Here is a 26,488-nt window from a genome sequence, read left to right as displayed (position 1 = left end):
CTGATATATCTCAGATACACAGTATGACACGGTGGTGGGAGGAGCAGAACAGCAGAGCTGACAAGAGGGGCTAGCTGAAGGAAAGGATTGTAATGTAACACAGCTATGCTCAGCTGCACTACCCTGTTTCATGCAGGAGGTTAGATCAAGAAATCAGTGTATGATTACATCTCACACACTGGGGAACCTGCTCTAAGCTATGGTGGTGGGGGCATTTTCTTTCTTCTTGTTAGTAGTGCTGCCTGCTTTTAATTGGGCAGCATCATAGAGGAGAAAGAAGTACATGCCCCAGTGAAAACTGCCTGATAACACACACTGGGACTTAACAAAGGTGAATTCATTAGTAACCAACTAACTTATTTGATAAAATTGATCAAATGGAAAAAAACATCAAAACCATAATGTTTTATTTTACTCTGAAGCCACTATTACTGTGTCCAGACATTTGATAAAAATGAGCAGTTTGTGTGTTAAATACTTCTGATCTTCTTGGTGCCCTGTGAATGACTATACAAATGTACTATAATAAAACATGCCACTGTACAACTCATCACATCGAAAATAACAAAGCCTCATACAGCTACTTCTATCCAGAAAAAAATAATGTCATTAAAGTCAAAATCAGTACAGTGCCCCAAGGGGTTAATGGACACGATACACCGAAAAGCCGATTTCCTCCCTGATTTCATCACCTTCTTATAGCCATGTAGTCACTTGACATGGCTGCTGGCCAGCTGATAGTAGAGGGCACGTCTCCTGCATCTCCGTCATTCCTTACCGGCACAGTTCTGCACACTTCAATGGGACAGAGTGCTCTGAGCAGTAATACCAATCAGGACAGCTATTAAAAGTGCGGAGATGTGTCTGGTAAGCAATAAAGCTGATTGGCAGGGTGGGACTTCATGGGCCTATATTAGGAACCATTGTGTAGAGCTGGAGAACCATTTTTATAGGTTAAAGATGCAAATGTACAATAATTAGGTACCGCAACCAAACCAGCCATCACCTTCACATATTTGTATAGGTTCTGTTCATTTTTCAGTCTCTTTTCTCAAATTTGAAAATTTTAAATCCAGAAGAATAACAATCCTTCTATATTTATCTTTACCACTAACGAGGCTGCACATTTGTATATGGGTATTCCTGCAGCCTAATGTAACCTCACATTTACTGTCACACACACGTGACCCTACAGTCCACACTCAGCAAAAAGCAATCTGCTATTTTCAGCCTGCGATGCACCTATAACACAGTAATGTATGAGTGCTCCAGGGTACGCTCAGCTCTGCTCAGCTTTCTGTATCACTACAATCTGGGACAGGGAAATAAATACTGGATTGGGAAACCACCGGGCATTAACCTCTTAGGGACCATGGTAGATTGAGCCATTGACTGCTGCAAATCACAGGTAATGATTTGCACCTAACAGCTTATGACCTAAGTGAACCTACCGCAAAACTGCCTGTATTTCTTCAATGATAATAAAGCATTCGGTTTTAGAGATACACCGCAGAAATGTCACTCGCTTGACAAACAAAATGGGTCTTTAGTCTAGCACAGGATATGCGAGTGTCTTCCAGCGATTTTCACTTCTACACGATGAACATGCCTCTGAGCTCACCTGGAACAGGAATCCCTTTATTCTGTGTATGTGCAATTTAAGGACATGATCAGCCATCACAATAAAACGGAATAAAGAACTCATAAAGTAATAGCATATCACTGGGATATGTTACCACCTGATGATTAAAGGAGGTCTGACTTCTAATACCCCCAACAATGGTTAGAAAAGTTAGGCTGCAGCTCTTTAACGTTTTTCCTTCACAGTAGCACTCCTGGTCACCTAACTTTGAAAGGGAACCTGTCAGCAGGTTTTTTCTATGTAGTCTGAAGTCAGCAGGAGATAGAGGCTGACACAATGATGGGTAATTTTTTACCGTGTGTGCTGTTTACTTATGATGAAAGTTTTATCACCTTGGATTATAATTGCCTGTACTACACTAGTCTGACCACACTCCCTCCATAAGTACCTCTCTGTCTATAGACTTTGTTCATAGAGAGCCTGGTGAGGGTGGATTAACTTTCTGAGCTCTGCTACATGTTACATCTAAGAACTCTGTGTCACAAATGCTGCACCCAGTAATCTAAGTGACACATAGTTGGATTCAGGGTCTTTACATCATACTGCACTCAGATGGCAAAAACCTGCTGACAGATTCCATTTAAAGAACCCACAGCCAGCCCCCTTCAGCTAAGCTGAACTGTAAAGTGCATTAGGTTGCCTCAGTGGCACCATGGAGGGGGGAGGAGGGGGAGACTGTAAAGAGGTAGGCCACTATTCTTACTTACAGCAGAAGACTAAATTGAATATTCCTAACAAATAAAAAATATTTTATTAATATGAAATTAACAATTCAATAAGGTTAAAAATACATATAAACAGATCTCAGATGAAGGGATAAGCTTGTCTGTCTATAAATTTCAGAAGTGGGAGCCTCAGCACTTAGAACTTGCCAAGCAAAACCTCTGAAATGGTAATATGACGTGTCACAGATGTTATGGAGCGGTAGATCGGCCTTCCATATCCAACATGCAGACTGCACTGGACGGACTTGCCGAGGGTCTCCTCATCTGATGGTTTTTTATGGGGTGGGTCATGAAATCCACACCCGGTCTGGACATCATGCTTCGTATTGGACCGTGAATGTAGGATATCTGAAACTGTCCTTAGTTTCTGCATTCGAGACAGCACGGGGATTATGATTTTGATTAAAGAGGGAAACTTCTGGTGAAAAACAATGCACACAACTTGGGCCAAATTCACACATCAGGTTTTTTTTTTTCATATGTGACATACGGTTTTTTTTCTTGTCAGTGAGCTGTGTGTAGACACAGGGGTCAGTGGGTGCTCTCGTCCGCTGGCCCGGCCGCCTTTAGAAAGACAGCATGGCCCAGGGCTCATCCCAACTGAACGCCGACCTTCTTAACCGTGGGCGGAACACTACTCAGACAACACAGGATGAGGGAATCACAATATCAAGACTTTATTGGATTCCCAAACAATTAACGGCACATAGCACATAACCAGCAAAACACACAAATGTAACAGGTTTACAGAGTCTCACCCTTCCGCTGGCTCACCTGGGATTTAGAATGTCCGTGCCTCAGAGCTTCCAGGGCTACTTACTCCAATCCAGCAGCACCCCGCTTTCGGCGGGCACCCACCGAGATTGGAATAAAGCCAGATTTAGAAAGATGGCTGAGGTCTGCAAAGTCTGTAGCCGGGTGACCAAATTGTCCCAACCTGGGTTTCTTCCTTAGGTAGTCCTTGATATCTCAGCCGAATCCTTGCATTCAATGCTGAAGTCCATGTAGTATTATAATCCAGGTTCAGTTATGACTTGCCAATCGGATCCGCAGGTCCTAGATTGGTAGCATGTAGCAAGAGTCTCTCTGGGCAATGGACAGTCCTCCTTCTTATACCCCTGAGCTCTCCATTCAGACCATTGGGGTCTTCACGATTGGTGGATAAGACTGGGCTCTTATTGGCTAGATTTCAAGCCGTATTCAGAATATCCCAGTAATAATGGTCAATGGCAGAGATGAGGGAGAGACAGCTAAGTTAAATCATATCCAAACATCGTAATACAATGAGTGTCTAGCCTTCAGTGGCCAAAACAATTACATGAGTCAACAAAAACTCCAATCCTAAACTCCCAAGAGTCTTGTAGAACAATGAGGGATTATCCCCCATCTATAAACAAACTGTCTTCATGTCTGGCTAAAGGTCCAGTCACACTAAGCAACTTACCAGCGATCCCAACAACGATAGGGATCGCTGGTAAGTTGCTAGGAGGTTGCTGGTGAGATGTCACACTGCGACGCTCCAGCGATCCCACCAGCAACCTGACCTGGCAGGGATCGCTGGAGCGTGGCTACACGAGTTGCTGGTGAGCTCACCAGCAACCAGTGACCAGCCCCCAGCGCTGCGTGGAAGATGCTGCGCTTGGTAACTAAGGTAAATATCGGGTAACCAACCCGATATTTACCTTGGTTACCAGGCACGCAGCTACACGTGCAGAGAGCAGGGAGCAGCGCACACTGAGCGCTGGCTCCCTGCTCTCCTAGTTACAGCACACATCGGGTTAATTACCCGATGTGTCCTGCAGCTACATGTGCACAGAGCAGGGAGCAGCACACAATGCTTAGCGCTGGCTCCTTGCTCTCCTAGCTACAGCACACATCGGGTTAATTACCCGATGTGTGCTGCAGCTAAATGTGCACAGAGCAGGGAGCAGCACACAATGCTTAGCGCTGGCTCCTTGCTCTCCTAGCTACAGCACACATCGGGTTAATTACCCGATGTGTGCTGCAGCTAAATGTGCACAGAACAGGGAGCAGCGCACAATGCTTAGCGCTGGCTCCTTGCTCTCCTAGTTACAGCACACATCGGGTTAATTAACCCGATGTGTCCTGCAGCTACATGTGCACAGAGCAGGAGCCGGCACTGACAGTGAGAGTGGCGGAGGCTGGTAACAAAGGTAAATATCGGGTAACCAAGGACAGGGCTTCTTGGTTACCCGATGTTTACTGTGGTTACCAGCCTCCGCAGAAGCCGGCTCCTGCTGCCTGCACATTTAGTTGTTGCTGTCTCGCTGTCACACACAGCGATCTGTGCTTCACAGCGGGACAGCAACAACTAAAAAATGGCCCAGGACATTCAGCAACAACCAGCGACCTCACAGCAGGGGCCAGGTTGTTGCTGGATGTCACACACAGCAACATCGCTAGCAACGTCACAAAAGTTGTTCGTTAGCAGCGATGTTGCTAGCGATGTTGCTTAGTGTGACGGGGCCTTAAATTTTAAGAAACTTTAACCCCTGCTAAGCACTGACAAAGTCCATTTCATCACAAGCTGGATCTATTTTTGATCCATGTGTCAGTATTCATTGACCATGTGTCATTCGCTATTCTTGTACAAAAAAAATAAATAAAATCCAAGCTTCTGACATCAAGTGCTCAGTGAAAAATGGATAGCACTCGGCTGACAGATGATCTGCAAAATGAAACAGAGTCTCATCTGAGTGTATTCACCCGTTCAAATGGACAGGTATGAGAATAAAACAGGAGCGCGCTGAGTCCATCCGTGCTGCATCCGTGGGCTCTGAGATTCACTCACTAACGAAAGGAGTTGGAAAACTTCCAGCAATTTTTATCTTTCTCATACTAAAAAAGCAAATAGAAACACAAGGCTAACACAGACACATGGACCACAAAATGAAAATCGGATCTAGTATACTGATAGCATTTTTGTTCTGGCGTGCCAGAAAACAAAATGGGCATAAGAATTCAGAATAGCATCTAGGCCTGGTGCAGACTACTATACTTAAAGGTGGGCCAATCATGTCTACAAAATGTGGATGTGCCTAGCTCCACGTGATCGACTGCACTAAGTGCTGCAATGGTCTGCTCTTTACATGCAGTAGTTTGCTCCATGAATCTGACCAAAGTGGTGCATGCTTAGAATATTTTCCCACGCAGACCGTTGATCCATTAGGAAAATCAGCAATGAGCACTGGTTGTCTATAATGGGTGCGTGTGCACTCGGTGTCATACACAGCACACGTCCATATAATACTTTCGTCTGAACGAGCCCTTAGACATATTTTGGTTTGGCTAAAAAACTTTGAAATATGTCATGTAAATAGTGGGTGCCATTACTTTGGCTCAATGTTTTGGTACAAAGTAAAGCAACTAAAGGTGGAGCCTTAGGCCATGTGCACATGTTGAGTATTTGATGAGTTTTTTTACCTCAGAATTTGTAAGCCAGTAGTGGGTAAGTAATGTGGAAGTGGTGCCGGTGTTTCTATTATACTTTTCCTCTGATTGTTCCACTCCTGCTTTTGGCTACAAATACGGAGGTAAAAAGCTCACCAAATACTCAATGTGTGCACGTGGAATAAGGCTGTGCGCTCATGATGAGTTTTTAGTGAATTTTTGATGCTGCATATTCTTGCAACATCAAAAACACAGCGTCTTACAGATCCAGCAAAGTGGATGGGATTTCTAGAAATCTCCTGCCCAGTTTCTTTATTACTTTGTGTATACAGACTTGTGATGCGAGTTTGAAATCTGCAACAGTCAATGTCTCTTGCGGGTAAGGAAAGTTTTATGTACAGATTTACCCCATAGGATTGCATTAGATGTGGAAAAAAGCAGGTAAAAAAACATGTTTGAGTGAGGAGCTGGCTGCGGACTAAAGACTACTGAACCAATGGACGTAGAGTGCTGACCACAGCTCTAAGGGATACAGACTTTTTTAAGCAAGGAGCGCTGGTTACGTTGATCTCATTGTTATGTTTTATTATATAGTTTCTTGGTTAACAGTTTAAAGTATCCAGAAGGCCAGGTATGAGATAGTGTCATAGTTAGGGCTCTGGAGTCGGAGTCATGGAGTCAGTGTCCATTTTGGTGGAGTCAGAGTAGGAATAAAATGGACCGACTCCAACTCCAAAAATATATAATAAATTGGGAATAGTAGTTCAATGCAGAATGTGATGAATATTTTTTCAAAAGAATTTGGAAAAGCTATGAAATGTCCGATAAATGGCTGTTCTATTCCTGATCAAAGGATCTAGGCTTTTAGTTGAGATGAATCTGGCTGCACTACAGCTACATGATATAAGTAGTGATGCTCCTCCTCTACAGATAAGAGTAAAAACAAAGACACAAAAAAAACCTGCAATAATCTCAGAACTACTAGAGTCTCTATAGTGAACAGGAAAGTAGGATAAAGGTAAGTACTTCTTAAAGCTAGTCTAAACTTTCAATAAACAATAAATGATCCTTTAGAATGAGATGATCTTATTAATCTGCTTCACATCTCTCTCCTATTTATCACATGCGCTGTGTTGTGCATACGCTGCAGCTCGCAATAAGAGATAGTTTGCAAGAGGGACATGCTGGAACTCTGATTGGCAAAGCGAGGAAATCGATTATTGCTGCCAGAACCCCTAAAATTGGTTCCATCTTGAAAAGATGTGCTGGAAAAGGGGCAATTGTCGAATCAACTCACTCAATGGGGCAGCACTTATTTAATGATTGGGTGATTGCTTGAGCTGAAACTCTTTTGTAGATATGGCGAACCCTCAGGAAATACTAAATGAAGGTCAATGGACACAGGTGTCTGAATTGAAGTAATAACTTCATCACCCATTTACAGTAACTAAAAAATTATAAGCTGAGGAATTAACTACCGGCATTTACATAAAGAAGTGGAAGAACTTACTGTTTTGCCTGTCCCAAAGAGATGGCATTGCTGCTTCAATAAAACGGAGAGTGACACTGCTATTAGAAAATAAAATTCTTCTGGCAGCTGTGTATGTAGTATATTGCTTGATGATCAACAGCTTACTAAAGGAAATTAAGCTCTGACAGAGTTAGCAGTTAGAATGAGTGGGCTACAGAACTGACAAGAGAAAGGGAACTTGGATGCTGCCAGTGTTACAGCCTCATCAGATGAGGAGTTTAATTTTGAAAAGTATTTGGACAACATGGAGCACCAAAGCGTTGCCGCAGGGAAAAAGATTCCACTCCCATAGCAAAGAGATTGACCATATTTCAGCAAAATTTTTCACTTGCTCTCAAAGAAATAGAAGAGTTCAACCGTTCATCAAAACCGACTGTGCATGAGGCAATTATTTTATATATACATTGAAGTACCCCTTTCACTATTCCACTTAAAGGGGCTATCCGACTTAGTTTGCTAATTTTTGTTTATTGCACTATTGGGCTACAATGGGGCAGGTAGGTAGACAGCAACTACCTACCTGCCCTGTCATTAGCCCCTCTCCCCCAGCTCAGAGCGGTCATGTGTCCGCCCCTGCCGAGATTTTGCTGCTTCCTGTGACGTTACGACCGCATATTGTTGAGAGCCACAGAGCAGACTTCATGTTGCTGCCCTGCTGGGCAGGTACAGTGCGTGGAGTCCTAACCCCCCTTCCTCGCACCCTCCCACACATTTTCCCGCACCCCGTACTCTCCCCGCAACCTCTCTCACCAATGCTGTGGGGCCCGTGAGCTGGGGGAGGGCCGCGGTGTCACCGCCAGCACGGGGCCCCTTGATCAGGATCGCACAATGTATTGGCATCACAGATGCCAATCCATTTGAAAGCCCTGATGAGAGGGAGCGCTGCGCTGCCTCTCAGCATTGTCCCGCTGTTTATGTCTGACAGATCAGTACAGCGGTGATATCACTACTGTGCTGATATGGCCAGAGCAGACAGCGGACGGACGAGGAGCAACGGCGAGGCCCGAGGAGGGGTGAGTATGTATTCCCTACATGTATTCCCTAAGCGGGTTGGTACAGAGCGCCATGTGGTATGGGGGGGTGCAGAGCCTGATGTGTGTGTGGGGTGCAGAGCCCGACGTGTGTGGGGGGGTGCAGAACCCAATGTGTGTGTGGGGTGCAGAGTCCTGTGTGTGTGTGGGGTGCAGAGCTCGATGTGTGTGGGGTACAGAGCCCGATGTGTGTGTGGGGTGCAGAGGCTGATGTGGGGCTGTTATTTCCAATGCTAGAGTGATAACAGGTCAGTGCTGGGCCGAATACTGACAGGGAATGTGTGTACAGAGGGCGGGCAGGGGGCGAGGCTGGACAGTGAGGCCGGGCGGTGCCAGCTCTGACTGTAAGGTTTGGCATAGGAAGATTTCATGTTTGGTTGAGCTGCAGGTAAACAAACTCTGCAGAGAATAAAGGGATAATTCAAGAGGAACAAAAGTCAGAAAATAAAAAAAAAATAATGTAGGGGTGTTTTATATGACAATACAGCACAGATTAGCTTACAAACAATTTTTGAGTTTATGTTGGATAACTCCTTTAAGGCATCCTATGTGTGTTTTTACTCTAGGGAGCACTGTGTTATTTATCGACTATCATCTGACTGTTTTTAATTGATATTTAATAAACATTAAGAGTTTTAGAGGTATTAGTTGGTCTTTATGCACTTCTTTTATACCCTGAGATTGTTGCCCGTGTGGTCACTGCTTTGCCACCAACCGAAGTAAGTGTAGAGGGGTTGTTCTTTAGCCTTAAATTAATTAGGTCAGATTTGAGGTCCTCTATGAAGGAGGATCTGATGGAGGCGATGCAACTTCTCAGAACAAATTCATAGACTGCACAAATGTTATTCCATACATTTTTGTCCAAAACATTTTTCCGTACAAAAAAAAATAAATTCCCCCCATTTACTGCATAGTGTATTGCATATTTACAATATAAGGTCGGTTTCAGACGTCCATGTTTAATCAGGTACAAGTCACACGCATGGTTATGGTCATATGTGTGTCACACCTGTGATATCTGTGTTTGCATACGTACCACACGTACCGGAGAAAACACGGGTTTTTTAAACAAAAATATATTCTATATTTATCTGTATCCAGCGCTGTTTTCTTTGGCTCTGCTGCTTCCCGCTTCTGACTGCCGCTCATTATACTCATAGAATATTCACCGCAGTGAGGAGCTGGAAGCCGGAGCATTGAGGGGACAGCGCTGGGTACAGCACCGTCGAGGACAGCATTGCGGGGACAGGTGAGTATTCAGCAAGCAGTGTGTGTGCAGTGACGTCCAGGAGGTCATTGGAGTTCCCAATGAACTCTGATGACACCCTGATGACACCCCCACAACACCTGCGCTACAATGGATGTCACCACGGTGACTTCACGGGTTCATCAGAGTTCATTGGGAACTTGATGAGTCCCCGATGCTGTCCCCGTGATGATCCGGCTTCCAGGTCCTCACTGCACACACACACATTTAGCGCACGCACACACACACACACACACACACACACACACACAGACACACACACACGTATACACTGAACACATATACACACATATGTATACAAACATAGCAGACACACATGGATACACAGAGCACATACACACATAGCACACATGCATGTATACACTGAACACACACACACAAACACTCTCTGCTGGATACTCACCTGTCCCCAGCGATGCACTGAAGTCTCCGATGCTGCTGCTTCCAGGTCCTCAGTGCAGTGAATATTCAGTGAGTATAATGAGCGGTGGTCAGAAGTGGAAGGCAGCAGAGCCGAAGACAACAGTGCTGTAGAAAGGTAAATATGGAAAATCTTTTTATTTAACCCCTTCACCCCCAGCCACTAAAACACCCTAATGACCGGGCCATTTTTTGCAATTCTGACCAGTGTCACTTTGACAGGTTATAACTCTGGAACGCTTCAACAGATCCAGGCAATTCTAACATTGTTTTTTCCTGACATATTGCACTTCATGACAGAGGTAAATTTAGGCCGATATTTTTTGCATTTATTTATGAAAATTTTGGAAATTTGGCGAAAATTTAGAAAATGTTGCAATTTTTAAACTTTGAAATATTATGCCTATAAATCTGAGAGATATGTCACACAAAATAGTTGCTAAATAACATTTCCTAGTGGAAAGTAATTGCAGGGCTTAGAAGAAAAGGAGCGCCATTTGACTTTTAAAACGCAGACGCCATGCAGTGATGTGCATCACTGATGGGCCACTGCAGAACACACGGACGGATGAGATACAAAAAGCGACAGGGATACAGAAAAAAAAAAAAGTTACGCCGCAAATTGAGCAGGGATGCCGATCCGTTTAGTGCCTCCCTAATCAGCGCTCGGCTGCTGCAGGACGCACACACGGATGAGGTGCAAAAAAAAAAAAACAACACACGATACAGACAAAAAAAAGATACACACGGATGGATGAGGTGTAAAAACAGACAGGGAATACGGAAAAAAAAAAAAAAAAAAGTTATACTCACAGGACCCAGAGAGTTAGCAGGAGGTTCACTGACCAGAGGAACTGCAGGAGGAATAGAAGGCAGCAAGTGGACAGCTTATTACAGGAGCAGCAGGCAGGAAATTGGACAGCTCATCAGAAGACCCAGGAAGGACCCAGCGATGAAGGCAGATGTGATCGGGCCAGTGAAGACCTCGGACGACCTAGTGAAGGCAGGCAGGGGACGTCGGAGAGGGAGAGCAGATGGAGAGTGGGGAGGGGGAGACCGGAGAAGCAAAGTCAGAAGCATGGGAGCAGAATAGAGATCGCGAGGGGGCAGATCGCGGGGGGGGGGCACATTGGCACGAGCAGAAGCCATCACGGGAGCGTGCAGGGGCCATCACGGGAGCACGCAGGGGCCATCACAGGAGCGTGCAGGGGCCATCAGGGGAAGCACGCAATACTCACAGGGGGAGCAGGAGCGGAAAGCAGAAGCAGCAGCGGCGACGGCAGCAGCGGTGCTGTGGTACTACAAGTACCAGCCGGTTCACACCGCAGACATGCTGGGGGAGGGCTCCCCAGACCAACACAAGCCTGGGGAGGGCGGTCACCTCCAGATCAGACCGCCTGACTGCACGCTGATTGGAGCGATTGCGCGTCATAGCACGATCGTTCCAATCAGTGCTGCAGGGGCTGGGAGGCGCCATGTTTGAGCTCAAGCTATGATCTGCTGCAGCTACTGCAGCACCTCATATCAGGATCTCACAGGATCGCACTGGTTTAGGCATTGTTTTAGCTGAAACCAGTGCGATCGATGTGGTTGGCGGTTCAGATTTGAACAGCCAATCACAACGATCATCGATGGGGGGGGTGGTGATGCCACCCCCCTGGGGTCAAGCAAAGGTCCCCTGCTGTGAGAAACAGCAGGGGACATCATTAGAAAACCGTTGCTATGGCCACAGCAATCAAATGAACTTTAGGCAGTGAAGTTACGTCCCTGGTCGTTAAGTCACGTAAAAATAGGACGTAACTTTACTGCCCGCGGTCGTGAAGGGGTTAAAAGACCCGTGTTTTCTCCAGTATATGTCACACTGATGTCACACAGATCACATCATACCGGAGAAAAAACGGACATGTCTCCGTGTGTGCGTGCGGGGCCACGAGGAGTCCCGCGGTCCGTGTAAAAACACGACCGTGTGAGTACAGCATAGAATAACATCGGTATGTGTAGAATGTGTTAAAAACGGATGTCACACATATCTGAAACACGGATGTCTGAAACCGGCCTAATAAGGTTTTTTGTGTCCTAAATCTGTATTCCAATAAATAGATTTTATGATCTATCTAAACAGCTTCATTAGGGCATCACAGTAATGATTAAAAGCCAGATGTTACCATTTTACTACAGTAACTTTATCACAAACATGAGTCATGTATGAGGGAGTCGTGAACAGAATCAGTGAAATTGAGGAGTCGGAGGTTTGGCTTACCAACTTCACAGCCCTGGGTTACAGGGGCCTCAATTAAGCCATTGTTTTCCAAGCTACTAGTACCATTATGTGGATGGGGATAGCAGACCCAGCAGAGCCTTCACCACAGGGGAGAGTCTCACACGCAGTCACGTGTGACTGGCTAGGCCTCAGGAAAATACCTCCACCAATGCACAGTTGTCACAACCGTCTCACTGTTACTAGAGACTTGTGACAGGATCTGGGCTAGAGTCTCTTTCCCATCTGAGACTCTCCACTTTAAACTTATTCCCTTTCCCTTGCTGCTGAAAGGGTTAATGCCACTTTTGCTTTCCAGCCGCTTCTGAGTCCTGGCCTCAGGTGTTTCTAGTTCGTCACCACTCCTTTCTCCTATATATGGTCACATCTCCCAGTAGAGGGCGCTGGTTATTCTGAATCCATTCTGTAGCTAGGCCTCAAAGTGGAAGGAGCTGCTGGAGCCCTTGTTGCAGTGAAGAGATGTAGGCTGCAGTCCTGGTGTTTGACTGTAGCTGCGAAACTGAGCTTTATCCTTTTGTTGTTTCCTTAGATTGTCGTACCTTCCCTTCATGTTATATCAGTACAGCAGTGGGAATAGTGATCCTTTTCTGCCAGCTCACTAGCTAGGGCTATTGCAGAGTCTCTCAGGGATTCAGGTATCCTGCTCTGTGACAGGTGAAGAACCTATATAGGGACTGGCTACGAGTGCAGGGTGCAGGTGAGCTCAGAAGGTGTCCCATCATCTCTCTCACTAGCACCAGGACCCACCGTTGTTAAAGTGTTCCCGGTGTACCCCTTGTTTGTTATGGTGAAACCTCTGTTTGTTGTGTGTCTTACCCCACGCCGGACCTTCCCCAAGTCTGTTGCGTGACAACAGCTAGCATTTGAGGCAGGTGTTTCCCGGTGGCCAGACTCTATTCCGAGGGGCAGCTTTAGGTACTTAGGAAACTGATGATGGGATGGGGGGTTGTTTCCAGCTGGACCTGAATACGCGTGCTACGGTCATGGTGTCTGTTGTCTGCAGACCTTATCGGCGGGAGATACAAAGGCTGTGAGCAAAACAAAAGCTAGGAGACTGTGGGTATCGCCTGTTACGAGGCAGTGGAATTACTGGTCCTGGTGTGGGATCTCGTGGACTGGGGGCATCTTGTTGTGGTCATCCTTGCTCTAAGACAGTGGATGGAGGAATAAAAATAACTACATCTTTAACCTGCCTGGGTGATTAATACAACCCACAACCCCAGAGCATATAATCAGCACATCAGTGTGTCAATAGAGATTTATCAAAGCCAAATACCAGGAAGTATCAAAAACAAAGCAGCTTTAATTGAGCCCTTAAAGAGCCAAGAAGTGGTATGTGCGTCATGAGTCGTCTCTCTGCTTTTGATGTGAGCTCACATACCGAGCCTGCATATTTCACTTCAGGTGAAGGCTCCACCCACAGATATTATCCTGTTAAATGCTGCTGTCAATCTCTGACAGGGGCCTTTACCGTGTGCTGAGCCCTCATCGGCGCTCCCGCAAGGCGATCTCGGGACACCAATGTGTTGTCATGACAGCCAGGGGTCAGCTGATGACCCCTGTGTCTGTCATCACAGTACTCCTGTGAAAACTAGCCCAAGGTCAGCGTTCGTAAGATAATGTGATTTCTTCTATATAGAGCAATGTTGTGACATTGCTGTATAAAGAGCAAGTGATCACACTATTAGGCTATGTGCGCACAGTGCGTTTTTCGCGGCGTTTTTGCGCGTTTTTCGGGTGCGTTTTTGGCCTCAAAACTGCAGGACTTTGCTTCCCCAGCAAAGTCTATGAGTTTTCATTTTTGCTGTCTGCACACATCTGGTTTTTTTACCTGCGTTTTTGAGTTAAAAAAAAAATGGACATGTCAGTTCTTTCCTGCGTTTTTCTGCGTTTTCCGCCCATGCAATGCATTGGAAAAACGCAGCAAAACGCAGAGATCAAAAACGCAGCAAAACGCAGCCAAAAACGCATGCGTTTTTTGATGCTTTTTTTTCGACGCAGGTGCGTTTTTGTGCGTTTTTAGAGGCCAAAAACGCACAAAAACGCAGCGTCAAAAAGACGCAGTGTGCGAACCTAGCCTTACAGGTTCAAGTCCACAAAGGGGATTATTAAATGGAGTAAAAAGTAGAAAAAGTTTTAAAAAAGTATGAGTTCAAATCATTCCTCTTTTAAGACATTAACAATTAAGAAATAAAAAAATGCACATATTTGGTATCGCTGCATTTATAAAAGTCCTATCTAACAAAATCTAAAATAAATTCATCTGATCGGTAAACAGCTTAATGAGAAAAACAATCAAAACACCAGAACTGCAGTGTTTCAGCCACCAAAACAACAGAAAAAATGTAATAACAGGTAATGAAAACATTGTATATACCCCAAAATAATATCATTAAGTATATCAGCTTGGGGAGAAAAAAACAATCCGCACAGCCCCAGATCCCAAAAATTTAAAATGTTACTGCTCTCAGAAAGTTGTGACACAAGGAAGATTTTTTTTTTTTCAAAATTTCTCAATTTTTTTTTCACTATTTAAATAAAACAAAAACAATACATGTTTGACATCGTACTGACCTGGAGAATCATACTGAAAGGTTAGCTTTATGGTAAAATGAACGCTGTAACTAAAAAATAAAAACAATTGCAGAATTTCACTTTTGCTATTTCGCCACACTTGGAATTTTTTCCCCGCTTACCATTACATCATATACATGGATGGTGTCACTCAAAAGTCCAACTTATCCTGCAAAGCAAGCCCTCATATGGCTATACGGACAGAAAAATAGGAATAAGGGAAGGAAAAATCGAAAATGGAAAATCTGGTCCTTAAGGGGTTAAATCATGACACACCAGCAAGTGACAAAAATAGCAGCGTGCAAAATGTACACACTAAAACACATAAATTGGACACAAAAATACATGTAAAACCCCCACAAGTAACCTAATTTACATAATAGGTGCAGAAATGCTGCAACATCTAAAACTCACCAAACACTCATAGTGGGAACGTAGCCCAACACGTCTAGCAAGAGGCGCCCGTTACCACTGTGATAACTGTGGCTTCTGCTTGTCCTGTCTGTTTTATGCTGTCTTAGACCTCTTTCACACGTCCGTGAAAGTCACGCACGTTTTTTAACAGACGTGTCAAAGGTGCGTTTTGCCCTCCGTGAGCCGTGTTTATGGCACACGTGTGTTCTCCGTGATAACACACGGAGAACAGGAACTTTCTACTCACCTGTCCCTGGCGTCGCTGTCCGTGGTGCTGATCTTCGGTCTCCGGTCCTGCCGACTCCCCGCTGCTGCTGCTTCCAGCCGCAGTGAAGTGAATATTAAATGAGCATAATGAGCGGCGGTCGGAAGCAAGTGACAGCAACAGCAGAGACAGCAGGGCTGGAGAAGGTGAGTAAAGTTTTTTTTTTGTTTTCTCGCAGACACATGTTTTTCCTCCGGTGCGTGTCACACGGAACACATCCGTGTGGTCCATTTGCGTTCCGTGTGACACCCGTGATGTCCGAGAAAAACGGACATGTCTACGTATGGAGCACACGGGCACATGTATGCTCCACACGTACTCACGGTCTATGGCAGAATGCGCACGTGAGCGCAAACCCATTAGTTTTAATGGGTCTACATGTGCCCGTGTCTCCGGTACGTGAGGAAACGGACCAAACACGTACCAGAGACACGGACGTGTGAAGGAGGCCTTAGACCATGTTCACATGTCCAGTAATCATCCATCAGAATGGATCCAGCAAAAACCTGTTGGCCAAAAGATGTGCAGACAACTTTTTTTATCCATTTATAAAAAACTGATTTCAGCTGGATCCGTTTTGTTTAAATTGAAGTCAATGGAAAACAGATCCGTTAATGAATTGCTATTTATCTTCCGTTTTTCTTTTATTTGTTCTCTTTTTTTGCTTACTGCATCAGTTTCAAATGGAAGATAAATAGCAATCCATTATGGGATACATTTTCCATAGGCTCTAATGTAAAAAAAAATGGATCCAGCTGAAATCAGTAATTTAAAAACGGACATAAGTTTTATCTGCAGAACTTTTTTGTCAATGGATTGCTGCGGAATGCTAATGGATGATTACTGGACAGCCTTAAGGAGGACCTGTCAGATGAAAAGTGGCCAATGTTACCCTATTAATTCCCGCCACTCCCCGAAGTATTCAGCTTTTTGTTACAGAGATATGGACCTTTTTGTTAAGTGCTACTTTTTTTAGTCTTGATTCTTTGGGGGCATGTCTTTATGCTGATTTGTATACCGTAAGTGCCCTGTGAACCACACCCCCATGTAAAGAACTAAATAAACATGCCCCTACCTCTGAAACTGTATGGTGGATCTAAAAAACAAAAAGGAATAGTCAGGGAGCAGAGGAATAAAATAAGAGCAAAATCAGCCACTTTTGACCTGGTGATCCTTCTCACAGTGTTCCTAATAAAGCTACATTCGCACGATCCGGATGACATTATGTTATAGACGCAGGGTCATTCCTCTTGCGGAGACGAGAATGTTCTGTGCCCTGGTTCTGGGCGCCGCAGGCTTTTGCTGTGTTCTCCCGCTGAGGACACTCACATCTCCGCAGTATAAATTGACATGCTGCGGCTCGGAAAGCTGCGCTGCAGATCAGTTTATGCTGTGTATAAAGAAGAAGCACATTGGGCAGGAGATTTCTATAAATCCATCCACTGTGCCTGTACTGCACAATGCGCCTGATGGTGGGCACGCAGCCTTACAGCTAACATTGGAGTCTTCTTTTTTTGCACAAAAAAAATCCCATGGAAACACAGACAAAACTACTGTTTTTTTTTTCAGTTTTTAGGCCTTGTGTGCAGGCTGCGGTTTATGCCGCGGTTTTACCACGGTTTTGCTGCATGAATTGCTGCAGAAAAGTTCATAACCTTTCTGGAGCCCTTCCCCAGCAAAACCTATGGTAAAACAAATTGGTGTGTGCACACTGCCTTTTTTCCCCATCAGGTTTTGCTGCAGAATTTCTGCAGCAAAAAGAATGTGAATGTCACTTCTTTTACGCAGGTACCTGTGGTTTTTAACATAGATAATGGTAAAAAACTGCAGGGAACAACATGCGGAAAATTCGCGGCAAAACCGAATGCGGTTTTCAAGTGTGGTTTGCTGCGTTTTTTTACCGCAGGTGAGGTAATCTTTCAGAGGTTATGGAATTTTCTTAAGAAAATTCCATTTTCTGGTGCGCACAGGGCCTAAGACAAATCTTTTAATTGTTTTGTAAATAAAGCCCGCTTTACACGCTACAATAAATCTTACGATGTATCGGCGGGGTCACGTCGTAAGTGACGCACATCCGGCATCGTAAGTATGATTGTAGCGTGTAAAACCTCCGTGCAATTGCGATTGAACAAAAATCCGTTCATCGCACGCACGTCGTTCATTCCTCAAAAAATGAACGTGCGGTTGTGCAATGTTCCCGAGGCAGCACACATCGCAGTGTGTGACACACCGGGAACATTAAACGACAGCTTACCTCCGTCCGCGGCTCCCACCGACAATGCGGAAGGAAGGAGGTGGGTGGGATGTTTACGTCCCACTCATCTTCGCCCCTCCGCTACTATTGGCCGGCTGCCGCGTGACGTCGATGTGACGCCGATTGTCCCTCCCACTCCAGGAATTGGACGTTCGCCGCCCACATCGAGGTCGTATGGAAGGTAAGTACGTGTGACGGGGGTGAATCGTCTGTGCGGCACGTTCAACAAATTGAACGTGCCACACATTCGATGGGGGCGTTGCAAATCGCATACGATATCGTATGCGAAATTGCAACGTGTAAAGCAGGCTTTAGAAAGATAATTGTATAAGAAAGTTCTGTAAATGTTTAGATTTCATTCACTCAATATTTTCAAGAGCTTTCTGTCCTGTAAATAAATGGTTTAATACATATCAATTGCCATCTTCTCTGGTTTCCGGTGACCCCATCCTATTCTGAAACAAAGTGCCACTATTCAGCTCTCTGTGATGCCCATCGATGCCCTTGGGCTGAAAGCAGACGTGTAGGAAACATGGTCCGTGTACGGGGCACAGGGACTGGTTGTGGGGCTCCCAACCTGAACTCACCTGCCCCATAAATATATATGTGGCCAGTCCATACATCATGGTCTCTACAGGAGCCATGTTTCACAGAAGTTTGAAGGCGGCTTTGGGCATTGAACATCTACATTGAAAAAGTGACTTTCTGTCAACACATAAGACACTGTGTTTGTCCGCTGGGCTGAGAAAAAGTAACAAAAGAGATACAGTTGCACACTGCAGTGCTAAGATATGTCAACACTGAATGTGGGAATATAAACATACATTACTGCTATGAAAAAACATGTAAAAATTGAGATACTTAGCACACAAAAATGGCCAGATTTTATATGAACCCAACAGCCAGCGCCAAGGCTTCCTCTTAACGTTTGGTCTTTACCTAACACTAATGCTTCTCTTTGGGTTAAAAAAAAACCCTACAATTTATGGGCGGACAGGAACCTGCTAATAAAGAATTAAAATCCCCTGAGGCTGAAGAGCAGGAGTGCTCAATCAGAAGGCATAGCCCTGAAATCTAAGAAACAGACTGATGGCACGTCCTATCTTTCTAATGTGAACAGGTGCAAACTAAAAATGAAACAGTAACAAAAAAGAGACAGTTGCACACTGCACTGCTAAGATATGTAAATAATGAATATAGCAATGTAAATATGCAATACTGCTATGAAAATCATGTAAACATTTTTTAATAATCTTTTTTGTTAATATATCTCATGAAGTGCCAACAGTCTTTTTCTTAGATTATAGGGTCTGAGAAAAAGATCGGAACGTCACTGGGAACAGAAAGGTAATGGATCGGTAAGTAAAACACATCCACATTACACTGCATACATACAGGGAATACATACATAAGGGAATGCTTGGGTAATACCTGCAATAATCATGTCTGACCGGCACATGTGCAAAATGTCAGATGTGTCTAGTAGTACCGCCCGACCATAAACTGCAATATTATCTGAACAGTCCATGAAAATGTAGAGATGTAAATGGATAAAGCAGGGTATGCTGCCCACAGAGGACTACCTGGCCTAGTTTAGTAGCTGCGCCATGTCCTAAATTGGTGTGCCCCGTCTGAGGGAATGTGTGCTCTAAATGAAAATACCATATCTAATGTATATTACACATTGTAAGCCCAAGCAAAGCATACACCAGGCACTGTCACCTGGAGAGTCACTATTCCCATGGATGTCATTGGGATAGAAAAGTTTTTTTCTTCTTTATACATATTACTGTTGACAGATACTTAGACATGGCTTAGACACTTAAAGGGGTGTTCCACTTTTAGATTGGTGAATTCCAAATGATTCCTGTAAGGTAAAATAGACACAAACAATACTCGCCCTCCTGGGCTATAGCGCCTGCTCCGCTGCTGAGCTCAGTGATTGTTTGCAACGATGATGTGCGCTGCCATTATATCACCACTGAGTCAAAAGGCAGAGAAAGAAGCAGTGGCAGCAGCTTACAGGAATCACTTGGGGTCTGCATTTACTGAAAAGTGGAAAACCGCCTACAAAGAACATACCCAAAAATACTTAGAATTTGAACTCAATTTACGTAAAAAATGGTTGAGGTGCCTTGTATCACATGAAAGATGGGTTTTATACTCTTTTAGTGCCACACAAATGAGAGTTCTGAAAAGTGTCTGTAAGGCCTCTTTACACGTTCGTGAAAAACCACGCACGTTTTTCACGGACGTGTCAGAGGTGCGTTTTGCCCTCCGTGAGCCGTGTTTGTGGCACACGTGTGTTCTACGTGTGTTATCCGTTAAACCACTTATATCCTCAGAAAGAATATACATAATGCCAATAATCTTCATAAAATATATTAGCTTTATTAAATCATGAATAAAAACATATACAGACAATAGGCATAGCAGGGCAAAGGAAACTGCAAATATAACCCCAACGTACTGGGGGGAGGTGGGTAAAGACTCACAGATAACACACGGAGAATGGGAACTTTCTGCTCACCTGTCCCTGGCGTCGCTGTCCATGGTGCTGAACTTCGGTCTCCGATCCTGCAAACTCCCCGCTGCTGCAGCTCCCGGCCGCAGTGAAGTGAATATTCAATGAGCATAATGAGCGGCGGTCGGAAGCAAGTGACAGCAGCGGCAGAGACAGGAGGGCTTGAGAAGGCGAGTAAAGTTTTTTTTTTTTCTCAAACACGTGTGTTTTCTCCGGCGCTTGTCACACGGAACACCTTCGTGTGGTCCGTTTGCGTTCTGTGTGACACCCATGATGCCGGAGAAAAACGGACATGTTGACGTGTGGAGCACACGGGCACACGTCTGCTCCACATGTACACACGGTCCATGGCAGAACACGCACGTGAGTGCAGACCTATTGATTTTAATGGGTCTTCGTGTGCCCGTGTCTCCGGTACGTGAGGAAAAGGACCAAACACGTACCGGAGACAAGGACGTGTAAAAGAGGCCTAAAGGACATGTTACTTGTATAAGATTTTACGCACCCCTCCAGCTGTTTTCGTTTGTTTTTTTCAGTGCTGGACTGGGGCTTAATTATAAGTCCCCTGCCCCCTATATTATACTCAACCCCTGGCGGCTTCATCTTCATCATTTTTCAGCACCACTCTGGTCTCACATCGCCATCTTGTGTCTATAACTTCTGACTGCCAGGAAGTCAGATATTAGATCAAGGCATGAACGAAGCCTGAACGAGGCTCTCATAGACTTGCATTGAGCTGTGACCTCTGGAACTGCAGAAGGATCACTAATCACATGAGACCAACCGGAGCAACGCTGGAAACAGATGAGGACAGTGGCAGGAGAGTATAAGACCTAGGCAGGGGACTTACATTTAAGCACCACTCCAGCGCTCAGGTAATAAAAAATGCTGGAGTAGTGCTTTAAAAAGTATCAATTTGTAGCTGTGTCATCAGAGAAATATCCGATGCATGCCGGTCCAGTCAAATGTAGCCAGTCACAGACCTCGGCAGTCACGTGACTGATCCTGAAGCAGACGATGGGAGCAGCCTGTGCTGGATCCACTGGACAGGCCGCACACCAATAAGCCTATTGTGCTATTTCTGTGTCACCAGTAAAATGTTTCTTGGGGTCAGACAACCCCCTTAATGAATCTTCCTTACTAAGTCCATAGCTCTAAGGTTTTAAGTTCCTGTCTTTTAAGTGTTAGGTGTTTTCTAGAAAATCAATCAGCCATTATGCTACTGGAGTGTGAAAGGAAACCAGAGAGCCCAGACAATGAAAATACAGGGGAACATAAAAGCTTTATGCAAATTTGTAGCCTTGGTGGCAACTGAAACCCAAGCCGATGGCTGTACGTTCAAGCTGCTGATATATTATTGTGCCAAAACTAATAACTGTGCCCCAAAGATTGATATATAAGCGCTGATATTCTGCGCATGCGAATCTGCATGTCATGGAATTGTTACATGTCAGGAGCACTCCAGGCACAACAGTGGAAGAATCACCCACTATCGATTACATAATCTTTGCCAAGTCTCCTGTTATACAGATAGGCAAGTTTTATTTTAGCCTCTCTCCAATCAGGGAGCTCTCCATCCTAACTATGGGCTGGGAGGCTGTTCATGGTCTGTGGCCCTCTTCATCCCCTAAGGAAGAGGCAGGGGTTCTCCAACCCCTGAGGATAGGCAGCAGTGCTCTGCAACCTTTGAGAATGGGCCGCAGTGCTCTCTATTCCCCGAGGATGGTCTGCAGTGGTCTCCTACCGTAATGGGCTGCGGTGCTCTCCATCCCGAGGACGAGCCGCAGCGCTTACCATCCCCCGAGGACGAGCCCCAGTGCTCTCCATACACCGAAGACGGGCCGCAGTGCTCTCTATCCACCGAGGACGGGCAGCAGTGCTCTCTATCCACCGAGGACGGGCAGCAGTGCTCTCTATCCACCGACGACAGGCAGCAGTGCTCTCTATCCACCGAGGATGGTCCAGTCCCTGATGACGGGCCGGGGGGGCCTCTCCATTCCCTGAGGATGGGCCGGGGAGGCCTCTCCATTCCCTGAGGATGGGCCGGGGGGGCCTCTCCATTCCCTGAGGTTGGGCCGGGGGGCCTCTCCATTCCCTGAGGATGGGCCGGGGGGACCTCTCCATTCCCTGAGGATGGGCCGGGGGGCCTTTCCATTCCCTGAGGATGGGCCGGGGGGCCTTTCCATTCCCTGAGGATGGGCCGGGGGGCCTCTCCATTCCCTGAGGATGGGCCGGGGGCCTCTCCATTCCCTGAGGATGGGCCGGGGGCCTCTCCATTCCCTGAGGATGGGCCGGGGGGCCTCTCCATTCCCTGAGGATGGGCCGGGGGGGCCTTTCCATTCCCTGAGGATGGGCCGGGGGGGCCTTTCCATTCCCTGAGGATGGGCCGGGGGGGCCTCTCCATTCCCCGAGGATGGGCCGGGGGGCCTTTCCATTCCCTGAGGATGGGCCGGGGGGCCTCTCCATTCAGTGAGGACAGGCCGGGGGGCCTTTCCATTCCCTGAGGATGGGCCGGGGGGGCCTTTCCATTCCCTGAGGATGGGCCGGGGGGGCCTTTCCATTCCCTGAGGATGGGCCGGGGGGGCCTCTCCATTCCCTGAGGATGGGCCGGGGGGCCTTTCCATTCCCTGAGGATGGGCCGGGGGACCTCTCCATTCAGTGAGGACAGGCCGGGGGGCCTTTCCATTCCCTGAGGATGGGCCAGGGGGGCCTTTCCATTCCCTGAGGATGGGCCGGGGGGGCCTTTCCATTCCCTGAGGATGGGCCGGGGGGGCCTTTCCATTCCCTGAGGATGGGCCGGGGGGCCTTTCCATTCCCTGAGGATGGGCCGGGGGGCCTCTCCATTCAGTGAGGACAGGCCGGGGGGCCTTTCCATTCCCTGAGGATGGGCCGGGGGGGCCTTTCCATTCCCTGAGGATGGGCCGGGGGGGCCTTTCCATTCCCTGAGGATGGGCCGGGGGGGCCTTTCCATTCCCTGAGGATGGGCCGGGGGGGCCTCTCCATTCCCTGAGGATGGGCCGGGGGGCCTTTCCATTCCCTGAGGATGGGCCGGGGGGCCTCTCCATTCAGTGAGGACAGGCCGGGCGGCCTTTCCATTCCCTGAGGATGGGCCGGGGGGGCCTTTCCATTCCCTGAGGATGGGCCGGGGGGGCCTTTCCATTCCCTGAGGATGGGCCGGGGGGGCCTTTCCATTCCCTGAGGATGGGCCGGGGGGGCCTCTCCATTCCCTGAGGATGGGCCGGGGGGGCCTCTCCATTCCCTGAGGATGGGCCGGGGGGGCCTCTCCATTCCCTGAGGATGGGCCGGGGGGCCTTTCCAATCCCTGAGGATGGGCCGGGGGGCCTCTCCATTCAGTGAGGACAGGCCGGGGGGCCTTTCCATTCCCTGAGGATGGGCCGGGGGGGCCTTTCCATTCCCTGAGGATGGGCCGGGGGGGGCCTTTCCATTCCCTGAGGATGGGCCGGGGGGGCCTTTCCATTCCCTGAGGATGGGCCGGGGGGGCCTCTCCATTCCCTGAGGATGGGCCGGGGGGGCCTCTCCATTCCCTGAGGATGGGCCGGGGGGCCTTTCCATTCCCTGAGGATGGGCCGGGGGGGCCTCTCCATTGGATGGGCCGGGGGGCCTCTCCATTCAGTGAGGACAGGCCGGGGACTCTACATTGAAAACACTGAGTTGTGAACGAGCTTGGTCCATTCTCATGTGTTCTCAGGAGGCTTAGGTGAGAAAGGCCCTTACACCACCCCCTACATTGGGATTCACCAGCTTAGGCCATGTATGGGTGTAATGTCATTGGGGTATTTCCCACACAATGCCAATTAACCATTTCCTGCCAGTTGCCACAAGTCTTCCCACATTGTCTGCAGCACTCCATCCATTACTGGGGTGAGAGTGGAGAACAGATGGTGGGAATCACTGTCGCATATTTTAAAGGCTTTCTGCAGGATGAGAAAATGGAAAACATCAGGGCTGAGATTTATTTCTCTCTGACTTGATATGTAATCAGCTCCAGATTTTTACATGTGCAGATAAAGGATTGCAAATAAACAACTAAATCATATAGAGAATGCCAAAATGAGGGCACCCAGCCCCTGCCAGCACAGGCAGCCGCTATGTATAGCAGTGTTGGGGGCACATGATAAGAAGATGCCTGAAGAATGAAGCATGGTGATAAATAATGCATGCGATCCCGGGATGAGAGGCTGGCCACATACCTATTGCTGTATAATGAGCACGTCCATAGCCTGCACTGGGCAGATGTGTCTGTACCAGGCGGATCCTCTCTACACGTACTGTGCTGTCATATCCAAATACAAACTCGATTCAGACAGAACGATCGATCTGCCCCGATCCCCGCGTCCCCGGGATCCTCGGCTGCATCCTGATCGCTGTGTGACAGGGGATTATGTGCAGTGTCAACTGCTGCTCGCGCAGGACCATGTAAGGAGCGATGTGATTGGCCGCCAGCTTCCTCCTCTGCATTGGCCGACATCTCTCCAGCTGTCATTGGCTGAGGCGCAGTGTAGAGCGCACACAGTGTAACAGCAGAAATCAACATTACTACGTAGTGGCCGTTATCACAGCGCTCACCGCCCGCGGCTGCTGCTCACTGCCGTTATCACGGGGAGGCGGCGCAGGCAGTTCCCAAATACAACCCGGGGCCAGGGATACAGCACTGCTGATTCTGTGTACATCACACACTCTCCTCCTCCCCTGTGTACATCACACACCCTCCTCCTCCCCTGTGTACATCACACACTCTCCTCCTCCCCTGTGTACATCACACACCCTCCTCCTCTTTACTCATTACACACTCTCCTTCTCCCCTGTGTACATTACACACTCTCCTCCTCCTCTGTGTACATTACACACTCCCTCCTCCTCCTCTGTGTACATTACACACTCTCCTCCTCCCCTGTGTACATCACACACTTTCCTCCACCCCTGTGTACATTACACACTCTCCTCCTCTTTACTCATTACACACTCTCCTCCTCCCCTGTGTACATTACACACTCTCCTCCTCTGTGTACATTACACACTCTCCTCCTCCTCTGTGTACATTACACACTCTCCTCCTCCTCTGTGTACATTACACACTCTCCTCCTCTTTACTCATTACACACTCTCCTCCTCCCCTGTGTACATTACACACTCTCCTCCTCTGTGTACATTACACACTCTCCTCCTCCTCTGTGTACATCACACACTCTCCTCCCCTGTGTACATAACACACTCTCCTCCCCTGTGTACATTACACACTCTCCTCCCCTGTGTACATTAAACACTCTCCTCCTCTGTGTACATTACACACTCTCCTCCCCTGTGTACATTACACACTCTCCTCCCCTGTGTACATTACACACTCTCCTCCCCTGTGTACATTACACACTCTCCTCCTCTGTGTACATTACACACTCTCCTCCTCTGTGTACATCACACGCTCTCCTCCTCTGTGTACATCACACACTCTCCTCCTCTTTACTCATTACACACTCTCCTCCCCTGTGTACATTACACACTCTCCTCCTCCTCCCCTGTGTACATCACACACTCTCCTCTGTGTACTTTACACACTCTCCTCTGTGTACATTACACACTCTCCTCCCCTGTGTACATTACACAGTCTCCTCCTCCTCCCCTGTGTACATTACACACTCTCCTCCCCTGTGTACATTACACACTCTCCTCCTCCTCTGTGTACATCACACACTCTCCTCCTCTTTACTCATTACACACTCTCCTCCTCCCCTGTGTACATTACACACTCCCTCCTCCTCCCCTGTGTACATCACACACTCTCCTCCTCCCCTGTGTACATTACACACTCTCCTCCTCTTTACTCATTACACACTCTCCTCCCCTGTGTACATTACACACTCTCCTCCTCCTCCCCTGTGTACATCACACACTCTCCTCCTCTGTGTACATCACACGCTCTCCTCCTCCCCTGTGTACATCACACACCCTCCTCCTCTTTACTCATTACACACTCTCCTTCTCCCCTGTGTACATTACACACTCTCCTCCTCCCCTGTGTACATCACACACTCTCCTCCTCTTTACTCATTACACACTCTCCTCCTCCTCTGTGTACATTACACACTCTCCTCCTCCTCTGTGTACATTACACACTCCCTCCTCCTCCTCTGTGT

The 26,488-nt window shown here is 47.1% G+C and overlaps 1 protein-coding gene across 3 annotated transcripts in view; it reads right to left on the bottom strand.

The window, feature by feature from the left end:
* Positions 1 to 24,744, bottom strand: part of HECW2 (HECT, C2 and WW domain containing E3 ubiquitin protein ligase 2) — a 453,200-nt gene extending 428,456 nt beyond the window's left edge. For all 3 annotated transcript variants that reach the window (XM_075317832.1, XM_075317831.1, XM_075317833.1), the window contains exon 1: positions 24,548 to 24,744. The gene's annotated coding sequence lies outside the window, so the exon portion shown is untranslated. The remainder of the gene's footprint in view (positions 1 to 24,547) is intronic.
* Between the last annotated feature and the right edge of the window lie 1,744 nt (positions 24,745 to 26,488).

The sequence above is a fragment of the Anomaloglossus baeobatrachus genome, chromosome 7 (genome assembly GCF_048569485.1).
Source record: "Anomaloglossus baeobatrachus isolate aAnoBae1 chromosome 7, aAnoBae1.hap1, whole genome shotgun sequence".
NCBI classification, from domain to species: Eukaryota; Metazoa; Chordata; class Amphibia; order Anura; family Aromobatidae; genus Anomaloglossus; species Anomaloglossus baeobatrachus.
Note: the sequence above shows the minus strand (reverse complement) of the source record. Positions and strands in the feature narration are given on the sequence as shown.